Source organism: Dendrobates tinctorius, unplaced genomic scaffold (assembly GCF_039654945.1).
Source record: "Dendrobates tinctorius isolate UK_male_01 unplaced genomic scaffold, ASM3965494v1 ptg000184l, whole genome shotgun sequence".
NCBI lineage: Eukaryota > Metazoa > Chordata > Amphibia > Anura > Dendrobatidae > Dendrobates > Dendrobates tinctorius.
The window spans coordinates 18,753,061-18,765,519 of NW_027361851.1; the positions used below are offsets into that span (position 1 = coordinate 18,753,061).

The window sequence follows — 12,459 nt, forward strand, 5'->3', positions numbered from 1 at the left end:
AACCTCCCAAAGTGACCACATTTTAGAAATTATTTTGCACAATGAGTTAATCAACACCTGCAATTACTATTGTCAGCCTATAGGTGTTTTCACTCTGAACCATCCAGCATTGCAAGTATGCCAGTTTAGTGCCCAGCTTTTGCTTGCAGAGACAAGCAACCCATACATTTTTAAGTGGGCTCTACTCACTGGAGCAATGTCAAATATGTAGATGCTTTGTCTCACCATTAAAGTAGAAACCTCCTATATTTCAAATTAAAGATGACGGACCTGTGTGGAGCTTGTGTTTTTTGCCTTTTTGACTTTGTCCACAGCATATTTTTTAAGGACATTTGTCTCAGTAATGCCTCAGTGTTTCAAAGTCAAACAAGCTCACTATAATCATTCAGCTAGTGTCTGATAAGTGCTGTCTGTTTCAGCTATCAGGTTACCTTTTAATCCTCTTACAGCTAAGTCAATCTGAAATAAAACAAAATAGAGGAAAAATTACTAAAAAACATTCATGTGTTCAAAAGGAAAAAGTTACCGTTTCTCAAATTTTTAACATTTTGTTTTCTGTAGATAGTTAAGATTTTTAGGCCTTTTGATCATGATCAGTCCATGTGCTTTGGTTAATATCTCCTTAAAATGTAAACGGTGAAGAAAAAGCATTTTGCCGAAACCCGGGATTGGACCAGGGACCTTTAGATCTTCAGTCTAACGCTCTCCCAACTGAGCTATTTCGGCATTATCTATACATTTTCTGGGGGGTTTGACACTCTGCAAATGTCAAGTGTCACACCTGGAGGGATATATTATAATTTTTCATTTGACTGTTTTTTGAAGCATGATTTCTATTTGAAACGCCTTCCATTTTGCTGTACATATTTAATAACATTCATTAACTATTTGTGAATGAGTAGAAAAAGACAGCAATTTTGCCATTGAATTTTTACATTTTCAGTTTGTCTCCATGCACCAGTATAATTCTGACCCTGTGCTTCTAGAATAGGTCATGGTCGCACATAAAACACAATTTGCATGCATAATGTTACATCAAGTTTTATTTTTTATGAGATGCAAACAATTGGAGCAAAAAAGAGACAAAAATTTAGAGAAAATATTTTATTGATTGTTAATGTTAAAAGTGAGACCATTTGTCCCAAAATGTGCTGAAACATGTCAGAATGACATGGGCATTTCACATTTTTTAAACTATGATTACCTACTTGTTAAGTTTTTGTTTATTAAGTATCGTTATGGTCTATTGATGTATGAGGTGAAAACTATGAAAGTAGACTTACCAGCAAATCCGTTTCTAGATATATTTCATGACAGCGCTGTAGAAGGTTGATTCCCTACCCTAATAGGGACAGAGAACACAAAGAGGTGAAATAGTCCCTCCTCATTGACTGTCCAAAGGATTTTTCTAGTGCCAAAAGAACAACAGACATATGCACAAAAAATCTGTTTGATGTTCCTAGAGTTCTTTTTTGAGAGGACAAATTCAGATTCACTCCAAAGACTCTCAGGAAATTTTTCAAAACCACATTACTAAGTTTTGTTTGACCTCATCTAATCAATAAATGAAGATAAAGTTTCTTGAAATTAAATATTGATGTCAGAAGTGGGATTTGAACCCACGCCTCCAGGGGAGACTACGACCTGAACGCAGCGCCTTAGAACGCTCGGTATTAGACCGCTCGCCTTAGACAGCTTCGATATGCAATTGGAACTTAACTCCTTCCATGCTAGTCAGCAGAAATGTTACCATTCCTTGTGATTAAAAACTTGTCACACCACCCCAAAAAAGTCAATAAATAACATTTTTTATATGCGTACTTTTCGTCTGCATTAATTTTTAAACCTCCATTTATTTTGTTTGGATATTAAAAATGTTAGATTTCTCACAAATGCGGTGATGCACCACATTTCTTCAGAAACTACTGTTTGGCCACACAGCAGGGCTTTGAAAGGAAGAGCCCTATTTGGGTTTTGCAATGCAGATTTTGCAGGAATACCTTGCAGATGAAATTTGCAGAGTACCAAAACAGCAGAAAACCTCCCAAAGTGACCACATTTTAGAAATTATTTTGCACAATGAGTTAATCAACACCTGCAATTACTATTGTCAGCCTATAGGTGTTTTCACTCTGAACCATCCAGCATTGCAAGTATGCCAGTTTAGTGCCCAGCTTTTGCTTGCAGAGACAAGCAACCCATACATTTTTAAGTGGGCTCTACTCACTGGAGCAATGTCAAATATGTAGATACTTTGTCTCACCATTAAAGTAGAAACCTCCTATATTTCAAATTAAAGATGACGGACCTGTGTTCAACTTGTGTTTTTTGCCTTTTTGACTTTGTCCACAGCATATTTTTTAAGGACATTTGTCTCAGTAATGCCTCAGTGTTTCAAAGTCAAACAAGCTGACTATAATCATTCAGCTAGTGTCTGATAAGTGCTGTCTGTTTCAGCTATCAGGTTACCTTTTAATCCTCTTACAGCTAAGTCAATCTGAAATAAAACAAAATAGAGGAAAAATTACTAAAAAACATTCATGTGTTCAAAAGGAAAAAGTTACCGTTTCTCAAATTTTTAACATTTTGTTTTCTGTAGATAGTTAAGATTTTTAGGCCTTTTGATCATGATCAGTCCATGTACTTTGTTTAATATCTCCTTAAAATGTAAACGGTGAAGAAAAAGCATTTTGCCGAAACCCGGGATTGGACCAGGGACCTTTAGATCTTCAGTCTAACGCTCTCCCAACTGAGATATTTCTGCCATATCTATACATTTTCTCGGGGGTTTGACACTCTGCAAATGTCAAGTGTCATACCTGGAGGGATATATTATAATTTTTCATTTGACTGTTTTTTGAAGCATGATTTCTATTTGAAACGCCTTCCATTTTGCTGTACATATTTAATAACATTCATTAACTATTTGTGAATGAGTAGAAAAAGACAGCAATTTTGCCATTGAATTTTTACATTTTCAGTTTGTCTCCATGCACCAGTATAATTCTGACCCTGTGCTTCTAGAATAGGTCATGGTCGCACATAAAACACAATTTGCATGCATAATGTTACATCAAGTTTTATTTTTTATGAGATGCAAACAATTGGAGCAAAAAAGAGACAAAAATTTAGAGAAAATATTTTATTGATTGTTAAAAGTGAGACCATTTGTCCCAAAATGTGCTGAAACATGTCAGAAGGACATGGGCATTTCACATTTTTTAAACTATGATTACCTACTTGTTAAGTTTTTGTTAATTAAGTATCATTATGGTCTATTGATGTATGAGGTGAAAACTATGAAAGTAGACTTACCAGCAAATCCGTTTCTAGATATATTTCATGACAGCACTGTAGAAGGTTGATTCCCTACCCTAATAGGGACAGAGAACACAAAGAGGTGAAATAGTCCCTCCTCATTGACTGTCCAAAGGATTTTTCTAGTGCCAAAAGAACAACAGACATATGCACAAAAAATCTGTTTGATGTTCCTAGAGTTCTTTTTTGAGAGGACAAATTCAGATTCACTACAAAGACTCTCAGGAAATTTTTCAAAACCACATTACATGAAGATAAAGTTTCTTGAAATTAAATGTTGATTTCAGAAGTGGGATTTGAACCCACGCCTCCAGGGGAAACTGCAACCTAAACGCAGCGCCTTAGACCACTCGGCCATCCTGACTTCGAAATGCAATTGGAACTTAACTCCTTCCATGCTAGTCAGCAGAAATGTTACCATTCCTTGTGATTAAAAACTTGTCACACCACCCCAAAAAAGTCAATAAATAACATTTTTTATATGCGTACTTTTCGTCTGCATTAATTTTTAAACCTCCATTTATTTTGTTTGGATATTAGAAATGTTAGATTTCTCACAAATGCGGTGATGCACCACATTTCTTCAGAAACTACTGTTTGGCCACACAGCAGGGCTTTGAAAGGAAGAGCCCTATTTGGGTTTTGCAATGCAGATTTTGCAGGAATACCTTGCAGATGAAATTTGCAGAGTACCAAAACAGCAGAAAACCTCCCAAAGTGACCACATTTTAGAAATTATTTTGCACAATGAGTTAATCAACACCTGCAATTACTATTGTCAGCCTATAGGTGTTTTCACTCTGAACCATCCAGCATTGCAAGTATGCCAGTTTAGTGCCCAGCTTTTGCTTGCAGAGACAAGCAACCCATACATTTTTAAGTGGGCTCTACTCACTGGAGCAATGTCAAATATGTAGATGCTTTGTCTCACCATTAAAGTAGAAACCTCCTATATTTCAAATTAAAGATGACGGACCTGTGTGGAGCTTGTGTTTTTTGCCTTTTTGACTTTGTCCACAGCATATTTTTTAAGGACATTTGTCTCAGTAATGCCTCAGTGTTTCAAAGTCAAACAAGCTGACTATAATCATTCAGCTAGTGTCTGATAAGTGCTGTCTGTTTCAGCTATCAGGTTACCTTTTAATCCTCTTACAGCTAAGTCAATCTGAAATAAAACAAAATAGAGGAAAAATTACTAAAAAACATTCATGTGTTCAAAAGGAAAAAGTTACCGTTTCTCAAATTTTTAACATTTTGTTTTCTGTAGATAGTTAAGATTTTTAGGCCTTTTGATCATGATCAGTCCATGTGCTTTGTTTAATATCTCCTTAAAATGTAAACGGTGAAGAAAAAGCATTTTGCCGAAACCCGGGATTAGACCAGGGACCTTTAGATCTTCAGTCTAACGCTCTCCCAACTTTGCTATTTCGGCCATATCTATACATTTTCTGGGGGGTTTGACACTCTGCAAATGTCAAGTGTCACACCTGGAGGGATATATTATAATTTTTCATTTGACTGTTTTTTGAAGCATGATTTCTATTTGAAACGCCTTCCATTTTGCTGTACATATTTAATAACATTCATTAACTATTTGTGAATGAGTAGAAAAAGACAGCAATTTTGCCATTGAATTTTTACATTTTCAGTTTGTCTCCATGCACCAGTATAATTCTGACCCTGTGCTTCTAGAATAGGTCATGGTCGCACATAAAACACAATTTGCATGCATAATGTTACATCAAGTTTTATTTTTTATGAGATGCAAACAATTGGAGCAAAAAAGAGACAAAAATTTAGAGAAAATATTTTATTGATTGTTAAAAGTGAGACCATTTGTCCCAAAATGTGCTGAAACATGTCAGAATGACATGGGCATTTCACATTTTTTAAACTATGATTACCTACTTGTTAAGTTTTTGTTTATTAAATATCGTTATGGTCTATTGATGTATGAGGTGAAAACTATGAAAGTAGACTTACCAGCAAATCCGTTTCTAGATATATTTCATGACAGCACTGTAGAAGGTTGATTCCCTACCCTAATAGGGACAGAGAACACAAAGAGGTGAAATAGTCCCTCCTCATTGACTGTCCAAAGGATTTTTCTAGTGCCAAAAGAACAACAGACATATGGACAAAAATCTGTTTGATGTTCCTAGAGTTCTTTTTTGAGAGGACAAATTCAGATTCACTCCAAAGACTCTCAGGAAATTTTTCAAAACCACATTACATGAAGATAAAATTTCTTGAAATTAAATGTTGATGTCAGAAGTGGGATTTGAACCCACGCCTCCAGGGGAAACTGCAACCTAAACGCAGCGCCTTAGACCACTCTGCCATCTTGACTTCGATATGCAATTGGAACTTAACTCCTTCCATGCTAGTCAGCAGAAATGTTACCATTCCTTGTGATTAAAAACTTGTCACACCACCCCAAAAAAGTCAATAAATAACATTTTTTATATGCGTACTTTTCGTCTGCATTAATTTTTAAACCTCCATTTATTTTGTTTGGATATTAGAAATGTTAGATTTCTCACAAATGCGGTGATGCACCACATTTCTTCAGAAACTACTGTTTGGCCACACAGCAGGGCTTTGAAAGGAAGAGCCCTATTTGGGTTTTGCAATGCAGATTTTGCAGGAATACCTTGCAGATGAAATTTGCAGAGTACCAAAACAGCAGAAAACCTCCCAAAGTGACCACATTTTAGAAATTATTTTGCACAATGAGTTAATCAACACCTGCAATTACTATTGTCAGCCTATAGGTGTTTTCACTCTGAACCATCCAGCATTGCAAGTATGCCAGTTTAGTGCCCAGCTTTTGCTTGCAGAGACAAGCAACCCATACATTTTTAAGTGGGCTCTACTCACTGGAGCAATGTCAAATATGTAGATGCTTTGTCTCACCATTAAAGTAGAAACCTCCTATATTTCAAATTAAAGATGACGGACCTGTGTTCAGCTTGTGTTTTTTGCCTTTTTGACTTTGTCCACAGTATATTTTTTAAGGACATTTGTCTCAGTAATGCCTCAGTGTTTCAAAGTCAAACAAGCTGACTAATCATTCAGCTAGTGTCTGATAAGTGCTGTCTGTTTCAGCTATCAGGTTACCTTTTAATCCTCTTACAGCTAAGTCAATCTGAAATAAAACAAAATAGAGGAAAAATTACTAAAAAACATTCATGTGTTCAAAAGGAAAAAGTTACCGTTTCTCAAATTTTTAACATTTTGTTTTCTGTAGATAGTTAAGATTTTTAGGCCTTTTGATCATGATCAGTCCATGTGCTTTGTTTAATATCTCCTTAAAATGTAAACGGTGAAGAAAAAGCATTTTGCCGAAACCCGGGATTGGACCAGGGACCTTTAGATCTTCAGTCTAACGCTCTCCCAACTGAGCTATTTCGGCCATATCTATACATTTTCTGGGGGGTTTGACACTCTGCAAATGTCAAGTGTCACACCTGGAGGGATATATTATAATTTTTCATTTGACTGTTTTTTGAAGCATGATTTCTATTTGAAACGCCTTCCATTTTGCTGTACATATTTAATAACATTCATTAACTATTTGTGAATGAGTAGAAAAAGACAGCAATTTTGCCATTGAATTTTTACATTTTCAGTTTGTCTCCATGCACCAGTATAATTCTGACCCTGTGCTTCTAGAATAGGTCATGGTCGCACATAAAACACAATTTGCATGCATAATGTTACATCAAGTTTTATTTTTTATGAGATGCAAACAATTGGAGCAAAAAAGAGACAAAAATTTAGAGAAAATATTTTATTGATTGTTAAAAGTGAGACCATTTGTCCCAAAATGTGCTGAAACATGTCAGAATGACATGGGCATTTCACATTTTTTAAACTATGATTACCTACTTGTTAAGTTTTTGTTTATTAAATATCGTTATGGTCTATTGATGTATGAGGTGAAAACTATGAAAGTAGACTTACCAGCAAATCCGTTTCTAGATATATTTCATGACAGCACTGTAGAAGGTTGATTCCCTACCCTAATAGGGACAGAGAACACAAAGAGGTGAAATAGTCCCTCCTCATTGACTGTCCAAAGGATTTTTCTAGTGCCAAAAGAACAACAGACATATGCACAAAAAATCTGTTTGATGTTCCTAGAGTTCTTTTTTGAGAGGACAAATTCAGATTCACTCCAAAGACTCTCAGGAAATTTTTCAAAACCACATTACATGATGATAAAGTTTCTTGAAATTAAATGTTGATGTCAGAAGTGGGATTTGAACCCACGCCTCCAGGGGAAACTGCAACCTAAACGCAGCGCCTTAGACCACTCGGCCATCTTGACTTCGATATGCAATTGGAACTTAACTCCTTCCATGCTAGTCAGCAGAAATGTTACCATTCCTTGTGATTAAAAACTTGTCACACCACCCCAAAAAAGTCAATAAATAACATTTTTTATATGCGTACTTTTCGTCTGCATTAATTTTTAAACCTCCATTTATTTTGTTTGGATATTAGAAATGTTAGATTTCTCACAAATGCGGTGATGCACCACATTTCTTCAGAAACTACTGTTTGGCCACACAGCAGGGCTTTGAAAGGAAGAGCCCTATTTGGGTTTTGCAATGCAGATTTTGCAGGAATACCTTGCAGATGAAATTTGCAGAGTACCAAAACAGCAGAAAACCTCCCAAAGTGACCACATTTTAGAAATTATTTTGCACAATGAGTTAATCAACACCTGCAATTACTATTGTCAGCCTATAGGTGTTTTCACTCTGAACCATCCAGCATTGCAAGTATGCCAGTTTAGTGCCCAGCTTTTGCTTGCAGAGACAAGCAACCCATACATTTTTAAGTGGGCTCTACTCACTGGAGCAATGTCAAATATGTAGATGCTTTGTCTCACCATTAAAGTAGAAACCTCCTATATTTCAAATTAAAGATGACGGACCTGTGTGGAGCTTGTGTTTTTTGCCTTTTTGACTTTGTCCACAGCATATTTTTTAAGGACATTTGTCTCAGTAATGCCTCAGTGTTTCAAAGTCAAACAAGCTGACTATAATCATTCAGCTAGTGTCTGATAAGTGCTGTCTGTTTCAGCTATCAGGTTACCTTTTAATCCTCTTACAGCTAAGTCAATCTGAAATAAAACAAAATAGAGGAAAAATTACTAAAAAACATTCATGTGTTCAAAAGGAAAAAGTTACCGTTTCTCAAATTTTTAACATTTTGTTTTCTGTAGATAGTTAAGATTTTTAGGCCTTTTGATCATGATCAGTCCATGTGCTTTGTTTAATATCTCCTTAAAATGTAAACGGTGAAGAAAAAGCATTTTGCCGAAACCCGGGATTGGACTAGGGACCTTTAGATCTTCAGTCTAACGCTCTCCCAACTGAGCTATTTCGGCCATATCTATACATTTTCTGGGGGGTTTGACACTCTGCAAATGTCAAGTGTCACACCTGGAGGGATATATTATAATTTTTCATTTGACTGTTTTTTGAAGCATGATTTCTATTTGAAACGCCTTCCATTTTGCTGTACATATTTAATAACATTCATTAACTATTTGTGAATGAGTAGAAAAAGACAGCAATTTTGCCATTGAATTTTTACATTTTCAGTTTGTCTCCATGCACCAGTATAATTCTGACCCTGTGCTTCTAGAATAGGTCATGGTCGCACATAAAACACAATTTGCATGCATAATGTTACATCAAGTTTTATTTTTTATGAGATGCAAACAATTGGAGCAAAAAAGAGACAAAAATTTAGAGAAAATATTTTATTGATTGTTAAAAGTGAGACCATTTGTCCCAAAATGTGCTGAAACATGTCAGAATGACATGGGCATTTCACATTTTTTAAACTATGATTACCTACTTGTTAAGTTTTTGTTTATTAAATATCGTTATGGTCTATTGATGTGTGAGGTGAAAACTATGAAAGTAGACTTACCAGCAAATCCGTTTCTAGATATATTTCATGACAGCACTGTAGAAGGTTGATTCCCTACCCTAATAGGGACAGAGAACACAAAGAGGTGAAATAGTCCCTCCTCATTGACTGTCCAAAGGATTTTTCTAGTGCCAAAAGAACAACAGACATATGCACAAAAAATCTGTTTGATGTTCCTAGAGTTCTTTTTTGAGAGGACAAATTCAGATTCACTCCAAAGACTCTCAGGAAACTTTTCAAAACCACATTACATGAAGATAAAGTTTCTTGAAATTAAATGTTGATGTCAGAAGTGGGATTTGAACCCACGCCTCCAGGGGAAACTGCAACCTAAACGCAGCGCCTTAGACCACTCGGCCATCTTGACTTCGATATGCAATTGGAACTTAACTCCTTCCATGCTAGTCAGCAGAAATGTTACCATTCCTTGTGATTAAAAACTTGTCACACCACCCCAAAAAAGTCAATAAATAACATTTTTTATATGCGTACTTTTCGTCTGCATTAATTTTTAAACCTCCATTTATTTTGTTTGGATATTAGAAATGTTAGATTTCTCACAAATGCGGTGATGCACCACATTTCTTCAGAAACTACTGTTTGGCCACACAGCAGGGCTTTGAAAGGAAGAGCCCTATTTGGGTTTTGCAATGCAGATTTTGCAGGAATACCTTGCAGATGAAATTTGCAGAGTACCAAAACAGCAGAAAACCTCCCAAAGTGACCACATTTTAGAAATTATTTTGCACAATGAGTTAATCAACACCTGCAATTACTATTGTCAGCCTATAGGTGTTTTCACTCTGAACCATCCAGCATTGCAAGTATGCCAGTTTAGTGCCCAGCTTTTGCTTGCAGAGACAAGCAACCCATACATTTTTAAGTGGGCTCTACTCACTGGAGCAATGTCAAATATGTAGATGCTTTGTCTCACCATTAAAGTAGAAACCTCCTATATTTCAAATTAAAGATGACGGACCTGTGTGGAGCTTGTGTTTTTTGCCTTTTTGACTTTGTCCACAGCATATTTTTTAAGGACATTTGTCTCAGTAATGCCTCAGTGTTTCAAAGTCAAACAAGCTGACTATAATCATTCAGCTAGTGTCTGATAAGTGCTGTCTGTTTCAGCTATCAGGTTACCTTTTAATCCTCTTACAGCTAAGTCAATCTGAAATAAAACAAAATAGAGGAAAAATTACTAAAAAACATTCATGTGTTCAAAAGGAAAAAGTTACCGTTTCTCAAATTTTTAACATTTTGTTTTCTGTAGATAGTTAAGATTTTTAGGCCTTTTGATCATGATCAGTCCATGTGCTTTGTTTAATATCTCCTTAAAATGTAAGCGGTGAAGAAAAAGCATTTTGCCGAAACCCGGGATTGGACTAGGGACCTTTAGATCTTCAGTCTAACGCTCTCCCAACTGAGCTATTTCGGCCATATCTATACATTTTCTGGGGGGTTTGACACTCTGCAAATGTCAAGTGTCACACCTGGAGGGATATATTATAATTTTTCATTTGACTGTTTTTTGAAGCATGATTTCTATTTGAAACGCCTTCCATTTTGCTGTACATATTTAATAACATTCATTAACTATTTGTGAATGAGTAGAAAAAGACAGCAATTTTGCCATTGAATTTTTACATTTTCAGTTTGTCTCCATGCACCAGTATAATTCTGACCCTGTGCTTCTAGAATAGGTCATGGTCGCACATAAAACACAATTTGCATGCATAATGTTACATCAAGTTTTATTTTTTATGAGATGCAAACAATTGGAGCAAAAAAGAGACAAAAATTTAGAGAAAATATTTTATTGATTGTTAAAAGTGAGACCATTTGTCCCAAAATGTGCTGAAACATGTCAGAATGACATGGGCATTTCACATTTTTTAAACTATGATTACCTACTTGTTAAGTTTTTGTTTATTAAATATCGTTATGGTCTATTGATGTGTGAGGTGAAAACTATGAAAGTAGACTTACCAGCAAATCCGTTTCTAGATATATTTCATGACAGCACTGTAGAAGGTTGATTCCCTACCCTAATAGGGACAGAGAACACAAAGAGGTGAAATAGTCCCTCCTCATTGACTGTCCAAAGGATTTTTCTAGTGCCAAAAGAACAACAGACATATGCACAAAAAATCTGTTTGATGTTCCTAGAGTTCTTTTTTGAGAGGACAAATTCAGATTCACTCCAAAGACTCTCAGGAAATTTTTCAAAACCACATTACATGAAGATAAAGTTTCTTGAAATTAAATGTTGATGTCAGAAGTGGGATTTGAACCCACGCCTCCAGGGGAAACTGCAACCTAAACGCAGCGCCTTAGACCACTCTGCCATCTTGACTTCGATATGCAATTGGAACTTAACTCCTTCCATGCTAGTCAGCAGAAATGTTACCATTCCTTGTGATTAAAAACTTGTCACACCACCCCAAAAAAGTCAATAAATAACATTTTTTATATGCGTACTTTTCGTCTGCATTAATTTTTAAACCTCCATTTATTTTGTTTGGATATTAGAAATGTTAGATTTCTCACAAAAGCGGTGATGCACCACATTTCTTCAGAAACTACTGTTTGGCCACACAGCAGGGCTTTGAAAGGAAGAGCCCTATTTGGGTTTTGCAATGCAGATTTTGCAGGAATACCTTGCAGATGAAATTTGCAGAGTACCAAAACAGCAGAAAACCTCCCAAAGTGACCACATTTTAGAAATTATTTTGCACAATGAGTTAATCAACACCTGCAATTACTATTGTCAGCCTATAGGTGTTTTCACTCTGAACCATCCAGCATTGCAAGTATGCCAGTTTAGTGCCCAGCTTTTGCTTGCAGAGACAAGCAACCCATACATTTTTAAGTGGGCTCTACTCACTGGAGCAATGTCAAATATGTAGATGCTTTGTCTCACCATTAAAGTAGAAACCTCCTATATTTCAAATTAAAGATGACGGACCTGTGTGGAGCTTGTGTTTTTTGCCTTTTTGACTTTGTCCACAGCATATTTTTTAAGGACATTTGTCTCAGTAATGCCTCAGTGTTTCAAAGTCAAACAAGCTGACTATAATCATTCAGCTAGTGTCTGATAAGTGCTGTCTGTTTCAGCTATCAGGTTACCTTTTAATCCTCTTACAGCTAAGTCAATCTGAAATAAAACAAAATAGAGGAAAAATTACTAAA

The 12,459-nt window shown here is 35.9% G+C and overlaps 7 non-coding genes across 7 annotated transcripts; all 7 read right to left on the minus strand.

The window, feature by feature from the left end:
- Positions 1–653: 653 nt before the first annotated feature.
- TRNAF-GAA (transfer RNA phenylalanine (anticodon GAA)) lies at positions 654–726 on the minus strand. The gene has a single exon. It is a non-coding gene; the product is annotated as a tRNA-Phe (tRNA).
- Positions 727–3,599: 2,873 nt separating this feature from the next.
- Positions 3,600–3,682, minus strand: TRNAL-UAG (transfer RNA leucine (anticodon UAG)). The gene has a single exon. It is a non-coding gene; the product is annotated as a tRNA-Leu (tRNA).
- A 1,902-nt stretch (positions 3,683–5,584) lies between these two features.
- On the minus strand, positions 5,585–5,667 carry TRNAL-UAG (transfer RNA leucine (anticodon UAG)). Its single transcript has one exon. It is a non-coding gene; the product is annotated as a tRNA-Leu (tRNA).
- A 993-nt stretch (positions 5,668–6,660) lies between these two features.
- On the minus strand, positions 6,661–6,733 carry TRNAF-GAA (transfer RNA phenylalanine (anticodon GAA)). Its single transcript has one exon. It is a non-coding gene; the product is annotated as a tRNA-Phe (tRNA).
- Positions 6,734–7,568: 835 nt separating this feature from the next.
- Positions 7,569–7,651, minus strand: TRNAL-UAG (transfer RNA leucine (anticodon UAG)). Its single transcript has one exon. It is a non-coding gene; the product is annotated as a tRNA-Leu (tRNA).
- A 1,903-nt stretch (positions 7,652–9,554) lies between these two features.
- Positions 9,555–9,637, minus strand: TRNAL-UAG (transfer RNA leucine (anticodon UAG)). Its single transcript has one exon. It is a non-coding gene; the product is annotated as a tRNA-Leu (tRNA).
- A 1,903-nt stretch (positions 9,638–11,540) lies between these two features.
- TRNAL-UAG (transfer RNA leucine (anticodon UAG)) lies at positions 11,541–11,623 on the minus strand. The gene has a single exon. It is a non-coding gene; the product is annotated as a tRNA-Leu (tRNA).
- Between the last annotated feature and the right edge of the window lie 836 nt (positions 11,624–12,459).